This window comes from Lactuca virosa, chromosome 5 (genome assembly GCF_052849685.1).
Source record: "Lactuca virosa cultivar CGN04683 chromosome 5, Lactuca_virosa_CGN04683_v6, whole genome shotgun sequence".
In the NCBI taxonomy this organism is placed as follows: Eukaryota; Viridiplantae; Streptophyta; class Magnoliopsida; order Asterales; family Asteraceae; genus Lactuca; species Lactuca virosa.
In genome coordinates, this window is record NC_136430.1 from 207,925,763 (window position 1) to 207,947,892 (window position 22,130).

Here is a 22,130-nt window from a genome sequence, read left to right on the forward strand (position 1 = left end):
GTTTCTGAAACATGGATGCTAACGATACTGAAACATGGATGCGATCCATGGATGAGAAGACTTCGCATCTCTAACCCAATTAACCAAATGCGAACATTCTTGACCTTATATGCGAACTGCTTTTGAAACCCAGATGCGAACTCGCACAAATCAATCTTGCGAACTCACAGAATGAACCAAATCAATAAACTAAATAAACCTAGCAATCTACTCCAGATTTCAAGTCTTCGATCATTCAATCACAACCTTAAACCAAATCACGATTTCATGCGAATTTCTTTAATAGCGAACCCCAAAATATCCCAGTCGATTTCAATAACCACAATCCGTTACCATCCCTTCGCTTTTTCTTCACAGGTATCAAAATCCAATGAAATCGAACCATCTATCAACCATCGATCCTTCAATTCTCAATTACTCACCCTTCGCTTTTCATTCAACCCGTCGACCTCAATAATCAAGCTTTCCTATATGCGAAAATCAATTTTCCCAATCGATATTCAAAACAAAACTCGTCATGTCTATTCACAAAATTAATTTTCAGTAACGTGCGAATCCGTTCACCATTACCAAACCTTCGATTCTCCAATCATCACAAAAACAATTTCGTTTTCAATCAAACCAGCGACCATCAGTTCCATTTTTTTTTTGTGTTTGACTTTTCGAAGTCAAGGATGATCAAACATCAAATTGATAATTCAATCAACAAATTTCGGATCCAAACATGATTAGCCAACTGTTCTTCATCACTATCATGTTATCTTGATCAATTTCATTTAAATCAAAGGACCAATTTCGGAATTCTTCACTTAGACTTGATCATTATCGATTTCGGGAATTAACGAAATTAAAGAAAATCGATTCACAAGATATGATAACCAAGGATCACTAATCGATTTTAAGAAACTTAGAAGCGAAATTGGAACTCAAGAACATCGATTACAATGAAAGTCAAGAGTGTACAACTCTTATATGCACGCAAAAAAAATGACGCAAACTTGATGAACAGCTATTTAGAAAGAAGCGATCTGAATTTGGTGAACCTTGGGGCTTTCAACATTTTAATATCTGATTAAAAAGAAATGAATGGGATCAAAATCATTTGAGAAAAGTAATGGATCATTTTGGATCATTACCAACGAAAATAATGGGCTCCATCAAGGAAATGAACAGTAACGAATATTTTAGATTTAGGCTCAATAAAATGGATCGATGAACAGTTCATTTCAAAAGAGTTAAATTTTGATTTTAAGTTGATCTAAACAAAAATAATTGGATCAATTAATGGGGTTTAAAACGGATTTGATCCAATGAGACAAGTTGATCAAAATTGAAAAATGAAAAATAGGAATCGAAATCATGGTCGTTTTGGAATCCATTTGAGAATTTGAGTTACCTTTTTCAACGAACAAATCAAATTTGGAAAATCTTGGTTCTTTTGTCGGAATGAGAAAATCTCCAAATCGAACATTGTACAACCCACCATGCGAGGTGTACAACTCGTTCTTCGTGTTCTTCAACGATCCAAGAACATCTTCAAAAGAACCACCAACACATTTGGGTTTTGACTTCAAATTCAATGCAACACTTGGATATTGTTGCTTTGGAACCCAAATTTGCTTCACGGATTTCGGCTTCACAACATTTGACGATTTTTGTGAGTAAACTCGCTTGTTTTTCCGATTAATCTTCTTCTTTTTTTTCTTTCTCATCTTTTTGCATCTTGAAGACTTGATTTCATGAACAAACCCGCTTTCCACAACTTGAACTTTGTGAGTTTGAATCAAATCTTTTGGAGTTTGATACTTGTGAATTTCTTGGATCACCGGATTCCGATAAGGAATCATTCCTTCAAACGAATCACAAGAACACAAAATATCATCAGTTTGAACTCCAATCGAGCAAAAAACTTTTTCATCATGAGAATCAACTTGAACTCCTTTTTCTTGAACATCAAGAACATCACATTGAACTCCATTGTCAAGAACTTCAACAAACTTAAGAGCACGAAGATCATTTGGGTCTTCAATAAGAGAAACATATTTCTTATTGAACAAATCTCTTTCTTCTCCTTCCTTTTGATTTCTACTACGAACTATTATGGACAAGGCAATTTTATTCAACCATGCAATCTTACAAATTGGTTGAAATACCAAGCTTCCATGATCATCCTTCAAACCTCCATAAGAAACCATATTACCCCATGAAATCAATTTGCTTAACACCAACCCATAAAATTGATCTTCATTGACTTTGTATTTGATATCTTCAACGATCACAATCCAAGAATCATATGGCAAATCCGCCATGATCACAAAAACTTGAAGATTTCTAGAGAGAGAAAGTGATTTTGAATGGGTTTTCTAGAGAGAGAAAGTAAAAATCACTTGAATTCTAGTGAAGAAAATCGAATTATGAATAGAATCAAAGATGAATTCGATTTCTAGAATCCAAAAACTCTCTAAAACACGAAGATACAAGATCATAAAATGAATCACTAAATCAAAATTGCCACCATGGATCAATTCTTGATCAAATCAAGAACACCCGCTCTGATACCAATTGTAGTGGTGTTGATTATGATGGCATGTGCGGAATTAGAAAGATCTAGTGAATCATCATGTAAAATCAAGAACACAAGGAGTAAATAAATCTGTGTAAGCTCATATTAGATCTAGAAAGAATATACAAATGGGTTTGTACACAATTTCTCTCTCTAGTCTAACTCTCCAAATGGTTCCTTACATAATGGGAGTCACTCACTTCCTATTTATAGGAAAGACTCAATCCATTTACACATACAAAAGGGAAATCCTAAAACACTACATCCAAGAGTGACTTTGCACCCTAACAGTAACGGAGCATGAGGGTGAGCTAGCCGTTTGTGCCATCCATGGAGAGTGGTGCGAACTCCAGAAAGGGCCATGGTACATTTGGATTTATTGGTGAAGTGAGGGATGCGATAAAGACCCTGATCAACGTCCCCTTGAAGGAGTGTGTGTCCCTGCAAAGACTTGACAGTACAGTGAGAAGGCCAGAACTCCATATACACATTATTATCAGATGTGAGTTTTGAGACACTAATGAGATTTTTAGTAAGCCGAGGAACCACAAGGACAGATGGCACGTTAAGTTTATGCAAAGATGATGAACCAATATGAGAAATAGGAAGATCATTACCATTCCCAACTTGTAGCTTGTCGGTCCCATTGTATGGCTCAGTGATTTGAAGCTTCTGAATGTCGGGTGTAGCATGATCTGTGGCACCTGTGTCAAAGTACCAGGCTGGATCAACAACTGAAGATGGACTGTGGTGTTGAATGAAATTTGCTTGATGAGAGTTGAACCGAGGATTGGGCCTTCGGGAAGGATAGTCTGTTTGGTTGTTGCGTTGCCAACAGTCAATTGCTTCGTGTCTCGGTTTGTTACATAACTGGCACTGAAGACGTGAGCGTTTGCGATTGTCATTGGATCGATTTCCAGAAGTCGATGAAGTGGAGAAATTAGAGCTGGAAGTAGATCTCTGTGATCGATTGACATTAAGTGCAATCGTATTGGTGACAGTAGGTGATGGTGCTGAGTTTTGGGCAGCCTGACGTGTGATTTCCTGTTCCAAGCGGGACTCTTCTTGAAGCAGCATACCCACTAGGTCATCGACAGAGTCATCATTGTTATGGATCATGTAAGCAGAAATAAAAGGGCCATAAGATGAATCAAGACCCGAAAGGATGTGTCCAAATAGGTCTTCATTTGATATTGGGTATGAATTTTCAGCAACAGAGTCAGCTATGGCCCGTTTACGCTCGACATACTCAAGCATCGAAGAGGAACCCTTTGAAATTGACTGAAGATCGGCCTTCATAGTCATGCGACGAGCCCGAGTTTGGGCCTGAAATGTCTTGTCAATGGCTGACCAGGCTTGTTGAGAGGATGAGCACCTGGCGACGATTGCAAGAGCCTTCTCCGAGAGGGTAGACTTGATCCAGAGAAGCACAAAACTATCACGCTTCTTCCATAGAGTATACTCAGGATTGGGATTGGAAGTGGTAATTCCTTCACCATTGGTGGTAGAAATAGTTGCAGCAGGTGGAGTGGGAGAAAGAACGAAGTCAGCTAGGTCAAAGGTGGTTAGGGCAGAGAGGATTGTGGAACGCCATAACGAGTAATTTTCCCTTTCGAGTTTGATGCTGATTGAAGGGATCTGGAAATTGAGGGGTGATGAGTTGGTAGCGAGGCCAAGAAGAAGAGAGTTGTTGGCCATGGAGGATTGATTCAAGAGATTTTGGTGGGCTCTGATACCATATAAAGCAGAGGGCACCAGAATGATTATGTAATTTCACACTCTTCAATACATGAGGTACATGGGGAATTTATACAAGTAGAGTACAACTGAAACCTACATATACACACTACTAACGTAACTTGACTAGACTAGGTCTACAATTGAAAACATGAATACACATGTGATAATGATTTTTGACCGTTATTACTGTTGGTGGGTAGCTCGGACACCATTTATAATGTGAAGGCAAAGATTTCAGAGATAGAAAATGTTCCACGGGAGATGCAGCGTTTGATCTTTGATTGCATGGGACTCCAGGATGCTAAAACTTTGAGGGATTATAACATCCAAAACGAGTCTACATTGGGCATGATTGTGGTGATGGCAGGAGGTTTTAATTGGCGTTTTGTTAAGACTTTGACGGGCAAAACCATCAAGCTAATGTGGGGGTTATATTCGAACATTGATAGTTTGAAGTATCAGATTCAGGACAAAGAGGGGATTCCACGGCATCACCAGCGTTTGTTCATTGCTGCAAAGAACCTGGATGAGGATGGTAGAACTTTGGCTGATTATAACATTCAAGAAGGATCTACACTGGATTTGGTTATGAGGTTGGGAGTATGTGATATGCAGATTTTTGTTAAGATTATGACATGGAAGACCATTACCCTGGAGGTGGACATCTCAGACACCATTAAAGATGTGAAGGCAAAGATTGAGGACAAAGAGGGGATTCCGTCTAATCAGCAGAGACTTATATTTGATGGGAAGCAACTAGAAGATTTTCGGACTCTGGCTTATAATGATATTCAGCATGATTCTACTCTGAACCTTCTCCTCAATGTAAGTGTAGGTGGTCAATCATGAAAACAATGTATTTTCATTGTGCATGGGTCTTTTTGTTTATCACATATAACAGGTAAACTGTTGTGGTTATAGAATTTAATAGAAAAATTGTTTTTAGATTCAGTAACTGACAATTAACCATAAATTATGTAGGGGAAAAGGGTTAGATCAGAAGAGGGTTGTTTCTGTCAACATCAATACTATGAATAACAAGGGAACACGGTAGTTAAGAAGGAAGTTACAGCTTCTGATAATAGAAGCTATCCACCTGAAACAACAGCCAACAGGTCACACACATGTGAAAGAAAATTCGGAAGATAAAATGAAAGCTTCCCACTGAACCATGAATACAATGAAAAAGCCTAGCTTCCTTATGGGGAGTTTCTGATTTTAAAGTTTGATTTCTGATGTCTTTGAAGTTTCTTTGTTGAATAACGTTTATTATCTTGTTAGAAAATGTCAATGTTTAGTATTCTCCTCAGGTTTTATAATCCACTAAAATCAATGTCAGGTAGTTTTTTTGTTGATTTGGCTGACTAGGTGATATGAAGTACGTATCTGATACAATTTGTTTATTGATGTTTTTGATGCGTATCACATGCATATTTCAATGAAATCGGTACTTAAGTTTGATCTTGAGATGTTGAGTTTTGATTCAGGGAATTACTCCACCATTTTTTGGGCTTATGGGAAAATTAATTTGCTATGGAATTTTACTGTCCATGAGTATTGTAACAAAGGCTGTTTGACGAATGTTGGAAACAAATTAGGATTTAACGTTGGCATTGGAGTTGATTTATCATGTTAAACGATTCTAAGGATTTGTTTGTTTTGATGGAAGTAATGGAATTGATCAGTTCCATTCTGGATGTGATGATGGTTAGGGTTTTTGTTTTGATGGAAGGGGGGAGACAGCTAGTTTATACCTCAACTGAAGCTAAATCTGGAATAATTTTAAGTTTGTAACACTAAGAGATTCCAAAAATGTGTATTTCTTTTTTGCTTCTATGTTCATGACAGAATTTACCCGTACTTTTTAAAAAACACCATGGAGAATCTTAAAACTTAAAAAGGAATAATAACAGATAGAGGAAATCTTGAAATATAAAACCCACTGCATATTTATTACACATACTAGATTGAATGATTTTAATCTGCTCCCCTCAAATATTGATTTTGAGTTCTGTACTTAAGTCCTGCAAAAACAAGTAAAATTAAACTGATTGGGCTATGTTTGGTGTACTAGCTGAAAAACTAGCTGTTAAATAAAAAGTTAGCTGATAGCTAAAAAACTACCTGATAAAAAATGACTGTTTGGTAAAACCACCTGAAATATATAAAATTACAAAAAAGAACATTTAAGAGTATGTGTTTCTATAATTAATTAAGAGGTATATTTGAAAATATTTTAAAAAACTCCTAAAAAGCTAGTCTAAATAGTTTTTCAAAAAACTAGCTTATAAGCTACTTTTTGGTTTGCCAAACATGACAATATAAAAAAAAACTCGAAAAATAAGCTAGCTTATCAGTTAGCTGTGGCAACCAAACACAGCCTTAGTCAACTCAGTTGAGAACCTAAATTCAAACGGGATATACAATAACTCCTCTAATTTAGCAACAACTTTATCCGGTGTACTCTTTTTCAAGGATGCGACCTTCTCACAAGCCTACAGTCAAACAAAATCAATATTTATGTTTTAAACTTTATGGATACAGTCAAACACTCCAAATGGTTCCATAATGGGAGTCACTCACTTCCTATTTATAGGAAAGACTCAACCCATTTACACATACAAAGGGGAAAGCCTAAAACACTACATCCAAGAGTGACTTTGCACCCTAACAGTAACGGAGCATGAGGGTGAGCTAGCCGTTTGTGCCATCCATGGAGAGTGGTGCGAACTCCAGAAAGGGCCATGGTACATTTGGATTTATTGGTGAAGTGAGGGATGCGATAAAGACCCTGATCAACGTCCCCTTGAAGGAGTGTGTGTCCCTGCAAAGACTTGACAGTACAGTGAGAAGGCCAGAACTCCATATACACATTATTATCAGATGTGAGTTTTGAGACACTAATGAGATTTTTAGTAAGCCGAGGAACCACAAGGACAGATGGCACGTTAAGTTTATGCAAAGATGATGAACCAAGATGAGAAATAGGAAGATCATTACCATTCCCAACTTGTAGCTTGTCGGTCCCATTGTATGGCTCAGTGATTTGAAGCTTCTGAATGTCGGGTGTAGCATGATCTGTGGCACCTGTGTCAAAGTACCAGGCTGGATCAACAACTGAAGATGGACTGTGGTGTTGAATGAAATTTGCTTGATGAGAGTTGAACCGAGGATTGGGCCTTCGGGAAGGATAGTCTGTTTGGTTGTTGCGTTGCCAACAGTCAATTGCTTCGTGTCTCGGTTTGTTACATAACTGGCACTGAAGACGTGAGCGTTTGCGATTGTCATTGGATCGATTTCCAGAAGTCGATGAAGTGGAGAAATTAGAGCTGGAAGTAGATCTCTGTGATCGATTGACATTAAGTGCAATCGTATTGGTGACAGTAGGTGATGGTGCTGAGTTTTGGGCAGCCTGACGTGTGATTTCCTGTTCCAAGCGGGACTCTTCTTGAAGCAGCATACCCACTAGGTCATCGACAGAGTCATCATTGTTATGGATCATGTAAGCAGAAATAAAAGGGCCATAAGATGAATCAAGACCCGAAAGGATGTGTCCAAATAGGTCTTCATTTGATATTGGGTATGAATTTTCAGCAACAGAGTCAGCTATGGCCCGTTTACGCTCGACATACTCAAGCATCGAAGAGGAACCCTTTGAAATTGACTGAAGATCGGCCTTCATAGTCATGCGACGAGCCCGAGTTTGGGCCTGAAATGTCTTGTCAATGGCTGACCAGGCTTGTTGAGAGGATGAGCACCTGGCGACGATTGCAAGAGCCTTCTCCGAGAGGGTAGACTTGATCCAGAGAAGCACAAAACTATCACGCTTCTTCCATAGAGTATACCCAGGATTGGGATTGGAAGTGGTAATTCCTTCACCATTGGTGGTAGAAATAGTTGCAGCAGGTGGAGTGGGAGAAAGAACGAAGTCAGCTAGGTCAAAGGTGGTTAGGGCATAGAGGATTGTGGAACGCCATAACGAGTAATTTTCCCTTTCGAGTTTGATGCTGATTGAAGGGATCTGGAAATTGAGGGATGATGAGTTGGTAGCGAGGCCAAGAAGAAGAGAGTTGTTGGCCATGAAGGATTGATTCAAGAGATTTTGGTGGGCTCTGATACCATATAAAGCAGAGGGCACCAGAATGATTATGTAATTTCACACTCTTCAATACATGAGGTACATGGGGAATTTATACAAGTAGAGTACAACTGAAACCTACATATACACACTACTAACGTAACTTGACTAGACTAGGTCTACAATTGAAAACATGAATACACATGTGATAAATGATTTTTGACCGTTATTACTGTTGGTGGGTAGCTCGGACACCATTTATAATGTGAAGGCAAAGATTTCAGAGATAGAAAATGTTCCACGGGAGATGCAGCGTTTGATCTTTGATTGCATGGGACTCCAGGATGCTAAAACTTTGAGGGATTATAACATCCAAAACGAGTCTACATTGGGCATGATTGTGGTGATGGCAGGAGGTTTTAATTGGCGTTTTGTTAAGACTTTGACAGGCAAAACCATCAAGCTAATGTGGAGGTTATATTCGAACATTGATAGTTTGAAGTATCAGATTCAGGACAAAGAGGGGATTCCACGGCATCACCAGCGTTTGTTCATTGCTGCAAAGAACCTGGATGAGGATGGTAGAACTTTGGCTGATTATAACATTCAAGAAGGATCTACACTGGATTTGGTTATGAGGTTGGGAGTATGTGATATGCAGATTTTTGTTAAGATTATGACATGGAAGACCATTACCCTGGAGGTGGACATCTCGGACACCATTAAAGATGTGAAGGCAAAGATTGAGGACAAAGAGGGGATTCCGTCTAATCAGCAGAGACTTATATTTGATGGGAAGCAACTAGAAGATTTTCGGACTCTGGCTTATAATGATATTCAGCATGATTCTACTCTGAACCTTCTCCTCAATGTAAGTGTAGGTGGTCAATCATGAAAACAATGTATTTTCATTGTGCATGGGTCTTTTTGTTTATCACATATAACAGGTAAACTGTTGTGGTTATAGAATTTAATAGAAAAATTGTTTTTAGATTCAGTAACTGACAATTAACCATAAATTATGTAGGGGAAAAGGGTTAGATCAGAAGAGGGTTGTTTCTGTCAACATCAATACTATGAATAACAAGGGAACACGGTAGTTAAGAAGGAAGTTACAGCTTCTGATAATAGAAGCTATCCACCTGAAACAACAGCCAACAGGTCACACACATGTGAAAGAAAATTCGGAAGATAAAATGAAAGCTTCCCACTGAACCATGAATACAATGAAAAAGCCTAGCTTCCTTATGGGGAGTTTCTGATTTTAAAGTTTGATTTCTGATGTCTTTGAAGTTTCTTTGTTGAATAACGTTTATTATCTTGTTAGAAAATGTCAATGTTTAGTATTCTCCTCAGGTTTTATAATCCACTAAAATCAATGTCAGGTAGTTTTTTTGTTGATTTGGCTGACTAGGTGATATGAAGTACGTATCTGATACAATTTGTTTATTGATGTTTTTGATGCGTATCACATGCATATTTCAATGAAATCGGTACTTAAGTTTGATCTTGAGATGTTGAGTTTTGATTCAGGGAATTACTCCTCCATTTTTTGGGCTTATGGGAAAATTAATTTGCTATGGAATTTTACTGTCCATGAGTATTGTAACAAAGGCTGTTTGACGAATGTTGGAAACAAATTAGGATTTAACGTTGGCATTGGAGTTGATTTATCATGTTAAACGATTCTAAGGATTTGTTTGTTTTGATGGAAGTAATGGAATTGATCAGTTCCATTCTGGATGTGATGATGGTTAGGGTTTTTGTTTTGATGGAAGGGGGGAGACAGCTAGTTTATACCTCAACTGAAGCTAAATCTGGAATAATTTTAAGTTTGTAACACTAAGAGATTCCAAAAATGTGTATTTCTTTTTTGCTTCTATGTTCATGACAGAATTTACCCGTACTTTTTAAAAAACACCATGGAGAATCTTAAAACTTAAAAAGGAATAATAACAGATAGAGGAAATCTTGAAATATAAAACCCACTGCATATTTATTACACATACTAGATTGAATGATTTTAATCTGCTCCCCTCAAATATTGATTTTGAGTTCTGTACTTAAGTCCTGCAAAAACAAGTAAAATTAAACTGATTGGGCTATGTTTGGTGTACTAGCTGAAAAACTAGCTGTTAAATAAAAAGTTAGCTGATAGCTAAAAAACTACCTGATAAAAAATGACTGTTTGGTAAAACCACCTGAAATATATAAAATTACAAAAAAGAACATTTAAGAGTATGTGTTTCTATAATTAATTAAGAGGTATATTTGAAAATATTTTAAAAAACTCCTAAAAAGCTAGTCTAAATAGTTTTTCAAAAAACTAGCTTATAAGCTACTTTTTGGTTTGCCAAACATGACAATATAAAAAAAAACTCGAAAAATAAGCTAGCTTATCAGTTAGCTGTGGCAACCAAACACAGCCTTAGTCAACTCAGTTGAGAACCTAAATTCAAACGGGATATACAATAACTCCTCTAATTTAGCAACAACTTTATCCGGTGTACTCTTTTTCAAGGATGCGACCTTCTCACAAGCCTACAGTCAAACAAAATCAATATTTATGTTTTAAACTTTATGGATACAGTCAAACACTCCAAATGGTTCCATAATGGGAGTCACTCACTTCCTATTTATAGGAAAGACTCAACCCATTTACACATACAAAGGGGAAAGCCTAAAACACTACATCCAAGAGTGACTTTGCACCCTAACAGTAACGGAGCATGAGGGTGAGCTAGCCGTTTGTGCCATCCATGGAGAGTGGTGCGAACTCCAGAAAGGGCCATGGTACATTTGGATTTATTGGTGAAGTGAGGGATGCGATAAAGACCCTGATCAACGTCCCCTTGAAGGAGTGTGTGTCCCTGCAAAGACTTGACAGTACAGTGAGAAGGCCAGAACTCCATATACACATTATTATCAGATGTGAGTTTTGAGACACTAATGAGATTTTTAGTAAGCCGAGGAACCACAAGGACAGATGGCACGTTAAGTTTATGCAAAGATGATGAACCAAGATGAGAAATAGGAAGATCATTACCATTCCCAACTTGTAGCTTGTCGGTCCCATTGTATGGCTCAGTGATTTGAAGCTTCTGAATGTCGGGTGTAGCATGATCTGTGGCACCTGTGTCAAAGTACCAGGCTGGATCAACAACTGAAGATGGACTGTGGTGTTGAATGAAATTTGCTTGATGAGAGTTGAACCGAGGATTGGGCCTTCGGGAAGGATAGTCTGTTTGGTTGTTGCGTTGCCAACAGTCAATTGCTTCGTGTCTCGGTTTGTTACATAACTGGCACTGAAGACGTGAGCGTTTGCGATTGTCATTGGATCGATTTCCAGAAGTCGATGAAGTGGAGAAATTAGAGCTGGAAGTAGATCTCTGTGATCGATTGACATTAAGTGCAATCGTATTGGTGACAGTAGGTGATGGTGCTGAGTTTTGGGCAGCCTGACGTGTGATTTCCTGTTCCAAGCGGGACTCTTCTTGAAGCAGCATACCCACTAGGTCATCGACAGAGTCATCATTGTTATGGATCATGTAAGCAGAAATAAAAGGGCCATAAGATGAATCAAGACCCGAAAGGATGTGTCCAAATAGGTCTTCATTTGATATTGGGTATGAATTTTCAGCAACAGAGTCAGCTATGGCCCGTTTACGCTCGACATACTCAAGCATCGAAGAGGAACCCTTTGAAATTGACTGAAGATCGGCCTTCATAGTCATGCGACGAGCCCGAGTTTGGGCCTGAAATGTCTTGTCAATGGCTGACCAGGCTTGTTGAGAGGATGAGCACCTGGCGACGATTGCAAGAGCCTTCTCCGAGAGGGTAGACTTGATCCAGAGAAGCACAAAACTATCACGCTTCTTCCATAGAGTATACCCAGGATTGGGATTGGAAGTGGTAATTCCTTCACCATTGGTGGTAGAAATAGTTGCAGCAGGTGGAGTGGGAGAAAGAACGAAGTCAGCTAGGTCAAAGGTGGTTAGGGCATAGAGGATTGTGGAACGCCATAACGAGTAATTTTCCCTTTCGAGTTTGATGCTGATTGAAGGGATCTGGAAATTGAGGGATGATGAGTTGGTAGCGAGGCCAAGAAGAAGAGAGTTGTTGGCCATGAAGGATTGATTCAAGAGATTTTGGTGGGCTCTGATACCATATAAAGCAGAGGGCACCAGAATGATTATGTAATTTCACACTCTTCAATACATGAGGTACATGGGGAATTTATACAAGTAGAGTACAACTGAAACCTACATATACACACTACTAACGTAACTTGACTAGACTAGGTCTACAATTGAAAACATGAATACACATGTGATAAATGATTTTTGACCGTTATTACTGTTGGTGGGTAGCTCGGACACCATTTATAATGTGAAGGCAAAGATTTCAGAGATAGAAAATGTTCCACGGGAGATGCAGCGTTTGATCTTTGATTGCATGGGACTCCAGGATGCTAAAACTTTGAGGGATTATAACATCCAAAACGAGTCTACATTGGGCATGATTGTGGTGATGGCAGGAGGTTTTAATTGGCGTTTTGTTAAGACTTTGACAGGCAAAACCATCAAGCTAATGTGGAGGTTATATTCGAACATTGATAGTTTGAAGTATCAGATTCAGGACAAAGAGGGGATTCCACGGCATCACCAGCGTTTGTTCATTGCTGCAAAGAACCTGGATGAGGATGGTAGAACTTTGGCTGATTATAACATTCAAGAAGGATCTACACTGGATTTGGTTATGAGGTTGGGAGTATGTGATATGCAGATTTTTGTTAAGATTATGACATGGAAGACCATTACCCTGGAGGTGGACATCTCGGACACCATTAAAGATGTGAAGGCAAAGATTGAGGACAAAGAGGGGATTCCGTCTAATCAGCAGAGACTTATATTTGATGGGAAGCAACTAGAAGATTTTCGGACTCTGGCTTATAATGATATTCATCATGATTCTACTCTGAACCTTCTCCTCAATGTAAGTGTAGGTGGTCAATCATGAAAACAATGTATTTTCATTGTGCATGGGTCTTTTTGTTTATCACATATAACAGGTAAACTATTGTGGTTATAGAATTTAATAGAAAAATTGTTTTTAGATTCAGTAACTGACAATTAACCATAAATTATGTAGGGGAAAAGGGTTAGATCAGAAGAGGGTTGTTTCTGTCAACATCAATACTATGAATAACAAGGGAACACGGTAGTTAAGAAGGAAGTTACAGCTTCTGATAATAGAAGCTATCCACCTGAAACAACAGCCAACAGGTCACACACATGTGAAAGAAAATTCGGAAGATAAAATGAAAGCTTCCCACTGAACCATGAATACAATGAAAAAGCCTAGCTTCCTTATGGGGAGTTTCTGATTTTAAAGTTTGATTTCTGATGTCTTTGAAGTTTCTTTGTTGAATAACGTTTATTATCTTGTTAGAAAATGTCAATGTTTAGTATTCTCCTCAGGTTTTATAATCCACTAAAATCAATGTCAGGTAGTTTTTTTGTTGATTTGGCTGACTAGGTGATATGAAGTACGTATCTGATACAATTTGTTTATTGATGTTTTTGATGCGTATCACATGCATATTTCAATGAAATCGGTACTTAAGTTTGATCTTGAGATGTTGAGTTTTGATTCAGGGAATTACTCCTCCATTTTTTGGGCTTATGGGAAAATTAATTTGCTATGGAATTTTACTGTCCATGAGTATTGTAACAAAGGCTGTTTGACGAATGTTGGAAACAAATTAGGATTTAACGTTGGCATTGGAGTTGATTTATCATGTTAAACGATTCTAAGGATTTGTTTGTTTTGATGGAAGTAATGGAATTGATCAGTTCCATTCTGGATGTGATGATGGTTAGGGTTTTTGTTTTGATGGAAGGGGGGAGACAGCTAGTTTATACCTCAACTGAAGCTAAATCTGGAATAATTTTAAGTTTGTAACACTAAGAGATTCCAAAAATGTGTATTTCTTTTTTGCTTCTATGTTCATGACAGAATTTACCCGTACTTTTTAAAAAACACCATGGAGAATCTTAAAACTTAAAAAGGAATAATAACAGATAGAGGAAATCTTGAAATATAAAACCCACTGCATATTTATTACACATACTAGATTGAATGATTTTAATCTGCTCCCCTCAAATATTGATTTTGAGTTCTGTACTTAAGTCCTGCAAAAACAAGTAAAATTAAACTGATTGGGCTATGTTTGGTGTACTAGCTGAAAAACTAGCTGTTAAATAAAAAGTTAGCTGATAGCTAAAAAACTACCTGATAAAAAATGACTGTTTGGTAAAACCACCTGAAATATATAAAATTACAAAAAAGAACATTTAAGAGTATGTGTTTCTATAATTAATTAAGAGGTATATTTGAAAATATTTTAAAAAACTCCTAAAAAGCTAGTCTAAATAGTTTTTCAAAAAACTAGCTTATAAGCTACTTTTTGGTTTGCCAAACATGACAATATAAAAAAAACTCAAAAAATAAGCTAGCTTATCAGTTAGCTGTGGCAACCAAACACAGCCTTAGTCAACTCAGTTGAGAACCTAAATTCAAACGGGATATACAATAACTCCTCTAATTTAGCAACAACTTTATCCGGTGTACTCTTTTTCAAGGATGCGACCTTCTCACAAGCCTACAGTCAAACAAAATCAATATTTATGTTTTAAACTTTATGGATACAGTCAAACAAAATCAATATATATGTTTTAAACTTTATGGATACTATCAATATTTTAAAAGCGAACTGCAAATATGTATCTTTCTATTGTTCTACAATCAATCTATTATGTAATATCCTTATTTGACGATTAACTTTATAGCTTTTGTGCTATCCATATACCCATGGGCGGTTCAACCATTTTGGGGGCTCTAAGCGAGCCAAAAATTTGGGGCCCTTTGGCCTTTACTATACTCGGAAATCGAAAACAGATGAAATGAATATTTCGCAGAAATCAGAACCGGTAGAAGAATGCAAAGTCGTTTCAGTTTCATGAGTGCAACGATCGTTGATTTATTCTTCTGATTTATTTATTTTGTAGTTACCGGATTGGATTTTTTAATGGACTAAACCTTTGGACTTTGGAGAACATGGGGCCCCTTAGAATTGGAGGCTCTAAGCCCTACCTTAAAAAACCTCTACATAGAGCCGGCTCTGATATACGTGTTCATACACATGTTTAGCTTTATTAAATCGTTTACGTGAATACCAAGTAAAACAATATGGAATAGATTGACTAGCATTAAGAATCTATCAAGATAATAATTAAAAAATGAGTATAATAATAACTTAATAAGTATAACAATAATCACATTAATTCCACATCTGACCATTTCTACTAAAACAACACAAGTAATAATAATAATAATAATAATAATAATAATAATAATAATAACTATCCCGCTGCATTTGCCTTTCGGTTCTTGGACCAAGAAAAACCAAAATCGTGGATCCGAAATAACTGAAACAGAAAAGGGGGAATTTTAATAACAGAGGATCGAACATTATCCTTTCTAGGGATTTGGGAAGTACTCCGGTGAACAGTAACAGTGTGAACAGTATTTTAGAAACGTTGGTCTGATACAAATTTTGATACCAATTTGATACGAACATGTGCAAATAACAATACTCATAACTAAATGCATAATCAAGCAAACCAAAGAAACGGGAGCTATAGTTCGAGGCACATGAAACCTCCAAATAAAAGAACCATTAAACAAAATTCTTCCTAACCCTAATGGTGGCCTCCCTACTTAGAGGTTGTTTGTTTTTTTGAAAAACCTATTCAGACCACTTTTTGTGGCGCGGGACATCACAGACGTATCACTTGCCATCTCACAACATTTTGTTTTTTGGAAGACTTCAGACTACAAAACCTATGTGTGTGTTCTGCATGACAAAGCACTTGACTTGTCTCTTCAAACCTCTTTGGCCTTCATTTTTTTCAAGCAATTTTTTTTAGAAATTTGGTATAACTTGATTTTTTTTATAACTTTGATTTTTTTAAACTTCTATTTTTTTTAAAAAAAAAACCTTGATTTACGAGTTTGACACAATTTCTTTTTATTGTTTCCACAATTTTTTATAACTTGATTTTTTTTTTTTAATTTTGTTACCATTTCTTATAATAATATTTTCAATTTTGGTTGCATCTTTTTTAACATATGTGATTTTTTTTACGAATTTTCTAGATACTGTTTGCAATATTTTCTTAATTTTTTTTACAATTTTTTTTTATATTTTTTAAAATTAGTTTTTTTCTAGAAAAAAACTGATAGCTTCTTTTACGTTTTTTTAGAAATTTTATATTTTTGTTTTTTACATGTTCTTTTTAGTATTCTTTCAATGTTTTAAAACTAGAATTATTAAAATTTCGGTGTTGATAACTTTTTTCAGTTTGTAAAATCAGTTTATTTAAATTTCAGTTTATTGCATGAGTCTACAAATATTAAAAAACAAACATACTTCTTATTACATTTTGCAGCCATTTGGTCCACCTCTTCTACTGCAGAGGGTTGCAGAGGTGGTCCGGAGACTTTATGAATTTTCGCTTCTAAAAAACAAACAACACGTAATTTATGCTAACCTACGTAATCGATAAATCCTTATAACCAAATCAAATACTATAAAGAAACAGATAAATGCTATAGCTAATTTCAAATATGAAAAGTACTAAACAACCCCTGGAGATTCCTTCTTGTGCCACTGGTATTCCGATTCATATCAGGTTACTAAAAAATTCTAAATTTCTAATACAACATTGATTTGTGGGTTGCGAACTAAAATTAAAGCTAACTAGAAAAATCCTTCAAACTTTATTTGTGGGTATAAATACCATGGTGAAAATATTCATCTGAAAAATATTGACAATAGACATGTCCAAATGTTAAATCAATGAATCAAACCACAAGTTATAGATCATTAACAAATCAAACAAACAAATAAAATCCCAAATCCATTCAGATTAAGCTAAAATAAAATAGAATCCAGAACGGCAGAAAGCTTACCAAGATTATACATATTTTACTTTAAGGACCACACTTTGTTTACCAATAAGCCATCATGATAGGAAATGGCGGGTAAACCAATCAACCTGCTAAACAGTAATCATTGAACCAAAAACATGAAAAAGTTAAATGAAAAAAAAACAATTCTTTACCATAAACAAGTAAAAATCCAAAAGTGGCAAGAAGTTCCTCAAATTTTCCTTCATCAAACAATCCATTTATATTTTGCAAAAACAAGTTACAAATGGCTATTCAAATCAAAATCTAGTATACCACAAATCATCATAACATGACATCAACCTATCTCTCGTATTAACAATCTTTAAAATGGAAAGCTTCAATAGAAAAGGCACACTATCTATGAGGTACATAAAACTAACACACTACTAGAAAACAAGGGTAATACCTATGGCACAATTCGTAGGTATTCCGTAGGTATAAGGCAATACCTACATAATTGCTACGGAAAAAGATATGTAGCATAAACTCCCATGGAAAATTTATACCTACAGATTTCCTATGGAATACCTAAGGTTTTTTCCATAGGTAAAATGCCTACGGAATACCTACCTATTACTCACGAGAGTCAAGTTTGATAAAGTTTACTACTTTCCTACGTAATAGCTACAAAATAGCTACAGATTACAGATGGAGACCACTTTGACTAACATTGACTTATTACCTACAGATTTCCTACGGCTCACATTATTTATGGATTTTCCGCAGGTAATTACTTTAAAAAAAAAACAGCAAAAAATTATTTAAAAAAAAATCCTACTTTATTCGTCAAAAATATTGAAAAAACCCAATACACTAAACTTATAATAATATTGAAATTCAACCACATAACAAATAACATTACAATAAGACTAATAAACCTTAAAAAGAATCAAATACAAATAAATATTAGTAACAAACATTGTCTAATACTACATTAAATATGTCTAATAATACACATTAAAAGTATCAAATACAAATGTTTAACAAAGTGCTTACAAGCATAAAATTGAGAATTATTTGGTGGATTACTTGGCAAATTACCGGGTAATTTGAATCGATAAAGGCCGACAAGTGTTTTTGTAACACCCTGTTTATTTAACAAATAAGTAGATAAAATTTATGAAAGAGTAGTAGCCCTAAAATCCATATTACTCAGTGAGATGTTGATTTTGGGAGCTAAATGTTATAATTTTAGAAGTTGGGGGTTAAAAGTGTAAGTTCCAGGTTGGCTTTGTAAATATTTATGAAGGCAGAGGTGTAACTGGAAAATATTGTACCTAAATTGCAATGGATTTTAATGTTGAGGGCCGTTTAGTAATTTATGGGTTGAATTTGAAAAGGATTTCAGGAATCAGGGTATATTTGGTAAAATATGGACTTATTATGAAAAGATTTCTGAGGGCAGGGTCTATTTGGTAAGTTTTGGACTAATGTTGAAGAAAATCTGGATTTGAGGGGCTAATAGTGTCAACATGGGAGGAGGCTTCCATGAGGACGAGGTATATATGGATCATCCGTAACCCTAACCCTAACCCTAGAAAGTATCATCAGCCGCCTCCATCCACCCTTTGGACTTCCCACGCCGCACCACCTCCGTTGAGGTTGCCATCCGCCGCTACCCTTGCTACCGTCGAAGACGGGAGTTATAGACTCGACGTCGTAGTCGGGGAGGATCGAGTGTTCAAGACTTCGGGTGTTGTGTTTGCCGACCATCCTTCCGGAGTCCTCCCAACCACCACCTCCTAGCCTCGCCGGAAATCGTTGAACGCCGCCACACCCTTTGACCGGTCGAGTTGCTGCATCCTTCTCCGTCAACAACGCAATCTCCGCTTCACCTTTCCTCTTCTCCTTCTTCTGCCTTCTGCCGCCTTCCATAAATTCCTCACGACGGTCTTCGGTGTTTCCCCGACCACCGTAGCTTTACCCCGACGTTGTACTACTCCTCGACGTCGAGTCGCTGCCGTTCTCATTGAAGACCAACCCATCGTCGAATGGTATTCTGCTGCGGCTGGCGTTCTTCCCCGGTCATTGGCGTCGCCGCTATGGACGCTTGCATCGTTGCTGCCGCCTTCGGGGGTCTCACCCATTTTCCGTTCGACTGCCTCGCACCGCCACGGGAGGGTGGTTGGGTCCGGTTGCAAGATTATAGCGTGGGTGTGTGTATTTCCGTTGAGTTTGAGTTATGTGTTTTGCTTGGTCGGAAAACGAGAACAACCACTGCCACCACCGTAAGGTGGTGGCTGTCATCGAGAACCGCCATTCGCCGCTGTCGGCCGCCACTAGGTTTCTATGTATATGTGTTTGTATTAGTGTGTGGGTGTGTGTGATTATTTGGGGTTTAAGCATTGTACCATGTAACTAAAAGAAGAATAATGAAAAGAAATTGAAAACCACCACCTTAGGGTGGTGGCTGCCGCCTCCTGCCGCCACCGGCCGCCGTGTCGGGTGGCGGTGAGCCTTGCCACATTGTGTTGACTCGTTTGGGGTGCTTGAAACCCTAATGGGCCCAAAGAAGCCCTAATGGGCCCAATGAAGCTTAATGGGCTTAGTGAAAACCTTAATGGGGTTAATGATATTCTAGTGGGCCTAATAGGCCCAATAAAGCCTTAATGGACCTAAAAGCCCAAACAGATGACTAATGGGCCTAGTGAAACCTTAATGAGTCTAGTTAACCTTAGTTGATCAAAAGACATCAATTGGGCCTAATGGGCTAAGATGGGGTTGGAAACCCTAATTAGGGTTTAGAAAACCCTAATATTGGATTTATTGGGACCCACTTGTGGGCCATTGGAATAATGGAATTGTGTGATTAAGCCCAATCACACCATATGACTTATTTAGAAGAATGATGGACTTAATGGATTAAGTCCTTAATGGGTTAAGTGAGAAACACTTAACCCTAATCGTCATTTTATGTGAAACCCTAACTCCACATGGGTGTATTGTTGGGCCTTCTATTGGGCCTTGATGATTGCATTATTAATGGGCCTAGGGTAAGGCCCATGTAAGGGGTTTGGGCCCAATTTAGAAAATTGGGCCATAGATGGGCCATAGTTTGGGCCTTAATGATTATATGATGTTGGGCCTTAGAATGAGACCATGTATAGGCCTAGGCCCAATTTGGAAAATTGGGTCATGTGTTGGGCTTTGATTCCTAATTGACTTTGGGCCTATGGATTGGGCCTTGGGCTTGAATAAGCCAAGCTAGGGGTAATGTGGTAATTACCCAAAGAATGTACTTATGGTTATGTAGTGGGACCCAATTATTAATTGGGTGTTATTTTGGTGTTGACAGTTCAGGAATCTGTCATCCAGCAGCTGGGGTTGAGTCCGCGGGACTTCAGCAGAGTGGGATTGTGTCTACGAGACTTCAGCAGTGTGAGGTGAGTTACCTTCCAGTAGCGGTGGGTCTACGGCCACAATGCCGGCCCACCAGTAGGAGTTGTATGTTGGATGATTGTCTTTGTGATATCATCTAGGTTTGCTACTACCTGATATGTTATATGCTGGCATGATATGTTATATGTGATAGTGAAAGTAGGGGGTGAAATAGTCCCCGGTTACTGGTCGATAGGACCGAAGGGGTAGCTTAGTACCCAGTCATGCTAGTCAGATTATGATATATGTGATATGATATTATGTGGTAGTAGTAGGGGGTGGAATAGTCCCCGGTTACCGGTCGACAGGAGCGAAGGGGTAGGCCAGCACCCAGATATGTTAGGCAGTATGTGATTTATGTTTATATGGTAGGGTTTTATGTGGTAGTGGTAGGGGTTGAAATAGTCCCCAGTATCCGGTCGAGAGGACCGAAGGGGAGCCCATCACCCAGATATGCTAGGCAGTATCCGGTCGAGAGGACCGAAGGGGAGCCCAACACCTAGATATGCTAGGCAGTATCCGGTCGAGAGGACCGAAGGGGTAGGTCGGGCACCCAGATATGCCTGACAGTATATGTATGCTATATGATTGTATGGTATGTGGTATGATGGGGGAACTCACTAAGCTTTGTGCTTACGGTTTACAATTTTGGTTTCAGGTACTCATTTTCAAAGGAAAGAAGTCGGCTTGATCGCAGCGCATCACACTATGTTTTTCCGCACATGAGATCTTTGGGATTACACTCTGATATGGATTTTATGATAATATGTTTTGATTACTGACACTTTGGTTTGACACAAGATATTATTATGAACGTTTTTATACTGATGGTTTTATGTAATAACTTATTTAAAAATGAAATTTTTGGCCTTAAATTTTGGGATGTTACAAGTTGGTATCAGAGCCTTGGTTTGAGGGATTCAGACACACTCTCGGGTGAGTCTGAACTCAAACTAAGGACTTGGCATGAAAATTTACAAAAGTAAAATCATTTTATGAAAAAAGTTTGAAAAGAGTTTGAAAGAGAAAAGAGCTTTGAAAAGAACAAGGTGTGTGATGCGTGCAATCAGCCGAGCTCAAGTAAGTTTTCCCCAAGATACCCATACATGTTATGATATGTTATGTTATGATATGATTATGAGAATTGCATGCTAGATTAGGGCTAAGGATCTAGTAGGATGCCTTATATGCCTATTGTATGTGCTTGTAGACTTGCATGCTAGTACTGATCAGTCAGTGATAGGATAGCCTGTTTAGGTTATGCCTGATTGTATGAGCCTTTGAATTGCATGTACAGATTCCTGATTAGAGGATAGAATGATTTGATTGGAATAT

At 37.6% G+C, this 22,130-nt stretch overlaps 1 pseudogene; it reads left to right on the forward strand.

Annotated features, from left to right (window-relative positions):
• LOC145111670 (uncharacterized) overlaps positions 1–22,130 on the forward strand; it is a 154,957-nt pseudogene that overhangs the window by 57,044 nt on the left and 75,783 nt on the right.